Genomic DNA, 6018 nt, shown 5'->3' on the forward strand with positions numbered 1-6018 from the left:
CCAGCACCACAGTCCCGACCGGCCAGCAGTTGCAGAAAAAACTGCACTACCTCCGCAGGGCGGCCAGGGCGAGGCTGCACCGTGCCCCTGGCACTAACCCCGTAACCAACCCCCTCCCACAACCTGGAGGGCGGCAGAACCCTCATCCTGCACCGCATGCCAGCACGCATACCGGCCGCCATGGCCAGTACCCTGGCCAATGAAGCCACCAGCTACCCACCCCCTGCGCTCCATGAGTCGGACTATCTAACGCTGTTGTTTTCCGTTCCCCCCGCCCCCCAGCCAGGGGAAGGTCGCCCACACCCATCGGATGTGGGGGGAAGCAGGAGTGGGACCGCTGGATTTGCGGCCCCTGACTATGGGACATATGGCCCTAGACATGGCCAACGACCCGGAGGAAAATGAGGTTGCCGGGGGCGAGTTCAGCCAGGGGCAAGGACGTGAGACCCTGCCATTTGCAGTTCCCCATAACATGTGTGTTACCACCCGCAACACACCCCCCCCCATACCACCCGCATCCTTACCCTCACCCTCACACTGCCCTCACCACCAACCTCACCCCCACCCTCACCCCCACCCTCACCTCACCCTCACCACCCCTATTCCTGCTGGCCGCGGTCTAATCATGCCTCTTCTCTTGTGTCTTGCAGGACCTGCTGGAGATGGGGTTGGTCAATCTGGCAGCCCCTGCCCCTAGCCAATTCCCCAGCCCGAGTCACCCCCGTGAGCTGAGCACTGACAATGAGAGCAGCTCGGACAACATCCCTCGACACAAGATTCAGGATACTCCGGAGCTCGGGTCAGAGGATGACACAGATTTCCTGTCACGGCTGTCTCCAACACCCTCCACCACCCCAGAGACACTCACCTCGGTTGGGAACTTTAGTGAGGAGGCTCCTGGGACACTATCTGTTGCTCACCACAAAGCTAAACCGGTACAGCAGGTGGAGGTATGAACACCCGAGGGGGCGGACGGTCGGAGGGTGGGTGAAACCAGGAACTAGCTGCAGTCCAGACGGGTCTCGAGCTTCTGGAACGGACAGTCCCATCCATTGTGGAGATGCAGTCGCAGAGCCAGGGACTACATGAGGGGTTGTCGGTGAGCATCCATTACCTGCAGGTGCGGTGGGCGGAGTCCAACCACATGCAGGAACAGGAGGTGGTGGCGATAATGCGTGCCACCCAGGCCAACACCGCACGGGTGGCGTCCATGGTGGAGGCATTGGGGGCGACAGTTTCGGCTGTGGATCAGCATGTCCAAGGCCTGGGGCATTCTGTGCAGGTGCTGGCTGAGGCCCAGGACAGGGTTTCCGCCTCACCGGCGACCATATCCAGAGCCACCTGGAAATTGCAGCGGCGCTCCTGAGCGTGGCCCAATCATAGCAGGCAATGGCTGGTTTAGCACAGGGCTAAATCGTTGGCTTTGAAAGCAGACCAAGGCAGGCCAGCACGGTTCAATTCCCGTACCAGCCTCCCTCGAACAGGCGCCAGAATGTGGCGACTAGGGGCTTCTCACAGTAACTTCATTTGAAGCCTACTTGTGACAATAAGCGATTTTCATTTCATTTCAATTGCTGGGAAAATCGGTGGCATAGCCCAGGCGCTGGCTGATGTGCCGCAGACACAGAGAGAGGTGGTCCAGTCGCAGTGGGAGATGGCACAGTCACTGGCTGATGTGACACAGACCCAGAAGTGGTGGCACAGTCAGTGAGTGATGTGGCACAGTCCCAGAATGAGATGGTTCACTCCCTGTGCTCCATGGCTGCGAGCATGCAGACTGGAGCAGGCCTCCAGGACTGGCAGTGCCAGGCGGTGGGGGAGCCTCAGGGGATAGCTGTGCTTGCACGCCCATCCCATCGAGTAGCCCGGGGGCCATCGGGCACCCCGAGGGAGAAAGAGGTGATGGGGCTGGAAGCCGCAGCACCTCGGACTTGTCCCTGGTGTGTCTGGTTGTCAGTGGGCAGAGCAGGGTGGCACCACGCCACCCAGGATGCCTAAGCAACAGCCGGGCCCATCCATGCCCAATGACCCCAAAAAACGTCTGCCAACGATCAGAGGGAGGGAATCACAGCAGGCCGTCTCCATTCCTCCTGTATCCTCTGGGGATCCACCAAGACGTAGTGTTAGGGCCTGTAAGGCCAGAAGGTTAGACACCAGTTAGGTAGGCACGGGTGCAGGGCACAGTTTAGTTACAGGGGTGAGGGCACAAATCTGTACATGTGTTGTCACATGAAACACCTATTCACACTATTACAACCTGCTTCGGTGTTCTGTCAGATGAGTGTGATGTTGGGCTATCTGGGCTGGTCAGAGAGGGGATGCAGGGGAGGGGGGAATGAGTGGACACCCCACCCACCCTGCCATGACCGTCCTCACCACCGACATCCCAGGGAATCGATCGCACCGCGTGATGGTGTGGCCAGCTCGCGTACAGGGATCACCCAGGTGGACAGTGGAAAGTGCTACCATGGGCAGGAGTCAGACATTGTCAAATGTTGAGGAGCACCAGAGCTCATTGCAGAGCGGGTTACCATCATCCTCCATCCCAGGGACCAGACCCGCTGTGACAGCCAACCCAGGGCCCACACCCCGTAGTGCCAGCACAATGTGGGTGACCCTCTCAACGTCATACTGGAAGACCCCGCCAAAGCTGTCCAGGCACCTGAACCGCATCTTCAGAAGGCCGAAAAACCACTTGATCATGCTCCTGGTCACTGCATGGGCATTGTTGTAGCGGGTCTCCGCATTGGTCTGTGACCTCCAGATAGCTGTCTTCAGTCACAACCGCAGCGGATAACCACTGTCACCCAGGAGCCAACCCTCCCAGCTGGGGTGGTGTGTCTCGAACATATCCGGAATCGTCGAGTGTGCCAGGATGAAAGCATCGTGCACATTGCCCGGGTATGGCGCAGACGTGTATGATGTGCAGTGGATGTTCACATATCGGCTGCATGTTCATCGAGTGGAACCCCTTTTGTTTTGTGTCGAGCGGCCTGTCATATACAGGTGCCCGTAGGACATACATCGTGTCGATCTTCCCTGGACTTGGGGCGTGTCGGCGATGACGGCGAATCCTGCTGCCTGGGCATCTCGGTGGGCTCTGTCCATCTTGCAATGGATGTATTCAGCTACCTGGGCATATAGGTTTCCGTGAAGGCATGGATGCACCTGTACACCGAGGTCTGGGAGATCCCGGCCAGGTCTCCACTTGGCGCCTGGAAGGATCCCAGGAGCGAGTGTCCTCCCCCACACCCTCGCGGTGCCGGGTGTTCCACGATCTATCCCCCTGCTCAGCCGGAGTATTCGACGGCATGCCTGGTCCAGCAGGTCCTCAAATGACAGGCGCTGCCAGTACACACGAGGCCTCCTTTGCACCTCCTCCTCTTCGGCCTGTTGGGCGGCCAACTCTCCATCCTGGGCATTTGCCTCCTGTTTCTCTGGGGCAGGCTCCGCTGCAGCAGCTTCCTCCTCCTCGAGCAGCGGTCGCTTGTACAGCTGCAGGGAATCCCCCAGGACTGCGGCGACTAACAGGAAGGCCAGCATTGCTGGTTGAATTCCAATATCCAATGCCGGGGGTGAATGACTGACTTGTTAGTATGGTGCATACCCCTGTGTCCAACCAGGTTCACCAGGCTACATGGTGGTCCCGGTTGGCACTGTGGGCTCCCTGCACATATACCCCCACTCATTCCCGCAGCCCTAGCTCAGTCAGTGCCCGGCACCCTAGAGGCCTCTGGTCCTGGCGCCTGTCCCTGAGGCCAGGCACTCCACGGCCCCTGCCCAACACCCCTCGTAGGGGCTACAGTGGGCATTGCCCTGGATGTGCCGCCTGATGCTCACATCAGGGTGTGGGGATGGGGACACCCATATGGCCGATTTCACTCCGAAGTACCAGGGGCCAAGGTGGATGGTCAGTGGGGTGTGCAGCAAGATGGCTGCTTGCATGCTGCGGCAATGGCGGTACGTGACTCGGCATCGCCCCTGTCCCGTGGGGGGTCACCCCGGCCACTTGGCCCATTCCCCCAGACACCCCCCAGCCCAGCCAGCCTGGCCAGTGTCCAGTGCGACAGCCCACGGTTCAGCCTCTCTGTGTCCTACCTCCTCTCAGTCTCCCTCATCATCCACCACACCGACTTCGTATTTTTGGAAGCACAAGTGAACCGCGCCATCCTAACTCGGCCCATCGGAGGCGGAGAATCGCAATGGCCCTGGAGAATAGGCCCTGGCAGCACGGTAGCATTGTGGATAGCACAATTGCTTCACAGCTCCAGGGTCCCAGGTTCGATTCCGGCTTGGGTCACTGTCTGTGCGGAGCTGCACATCCTTCCCGAGCGTGCGTGGGTTTCATCCGGGTGCTCCGGTTTCCCCCCACAGTCCAAAGATGTGCAGGTTAGGTGGATTGGCCGTGATAAATTGCCCTTAGTGTCCAAAATTGCCCTTAGTGTTGGGTGGGGTTGCTGGGTTATGGGGATAGGGTGGAGGTGTTGACCTTGGGTGGGGTGCTCTTTCCAAGAGCCGGTGCAGACTCGATGGGCCGAATGGCCTCCTTCTGCCCTGTAAATTCTATGATAATACTGGGTCAGATCCTCTAATCAGAGAAGGTCATAGTGCAGAAGGAGGGCATTCGGCCCATCGGGACCAAGGCCAATTTTGGCACTAACGCATGGCCAATCCACCTGAGCTACACATCTTTGGACTGTGGGATGCAACAGGAGCACCCGGAGCACCCGGAGGAAACCCATGCAGCCACGGGGAGAGCATGCAGACTCCGCACAGACAGTGACCCAAGCCAGGAATCGAACCTGGGACCCTGGAGCTGTGAAACAACTGTGAAACAACCACTGCTACCATGCCGCCCATGACATGCCTACTGTTTTTACTGTACGTGCGTTCTGGACTGCATTGGCACCGAGGTGACGGAGAATTACGATTTGGCGGCAAATCGGTGCCCGCCATGATTTAGGCCTCAAAACCTATCCTCCACCCAATCGCATTTCCAGATTCCGGTGTCAGCAAATGGAGAATCCCGCTCTATATTTTTACATAGAAAATGAAAATCACTACCTGAAACGGTGGTGGAAACAGATTCACTCATAACTTTCAACAAGAAATGAGATAATAGAGTCCTGGCTCAGATGTAACAGTCTTGCCTCTGAGTCAGAGGTGGAGTTTCAATCTTGCTCCAGTGCTTCAGCCCAACCATCCAGGCCAACAGTACTGAGGGAGTGCTGCATTGTTAAATATGCCATCTGCCACATGAGATGTTAAACCACGGCCCTGTTTGCCCATTGAGATTGTCATTTATGATTGAGATGAGGAGAAATGTTTTTCCTCAAACCGTCATTAGTTGCAGAATTCCCTTCTCTAAAATGCAGTGGTGGATGAGTCACTGAATTTATTCAAGACAGTGATTTTTGATCAACAAGAAAATCAAAGATTTACAGGGCAAATGCCAAAATGGAGTTAAGACCACACCCAGATCAGCCATGATCTTATTGAATGTCGGAGCAGAATCGAGGGGCTGAATGGACTCCTGCTCCTATGTTCCTATTGGTTCCTAACCTGTCATTTCCAATCACATTGCTGTTGGTGGGAACTTGCTGCGGACAAATTGGCAACTTTGTTTCCTACATTACAACAGTGACTTCACTTCAAAAATACTTTGTTGGATGTGAAGCCTTTGGGACATCCGATGGCTGTGGAAGGCACTATTTAAATGCAAGACTTTCTTTACTTGGAAGATTAGAAATTTGCAGGACAGTGGGGCATTGACAGGAAATATAAATATTTGGTTGGCACATAGACTCAGATTTGCATTTGCATCAAATTGGTTCATCCAGTGTGATTGTCATGGACTGAATTTGCATGAGATTTCCAAATTATATTCCATAAAATGGAAAATAAGACAGGGAGTATAATGGGAATAACTTCATATTTGTCCGAAATTTGCTTTTTCTCGTCCTGGCCATTTCTCTGAAACTATTGTCTTAGGTATTACTTACCCATCCCATTCAATAG

This window comes from Scyliorhinus torazame, chromosome 2 (assembly GCF_047496885.1).
Source record: "Scyliorhinus torazame isolate Kashiwa2021f chromosome 2, sScyTor2.1, whole genome shotgun sequence".
NCBI lineage: Eukaryota > Metazoa > Chordata > Chondrichthyes > Carcharhiniformes > Scyliorhinidae > Scyliorhinus > Scyliorhinus torazame.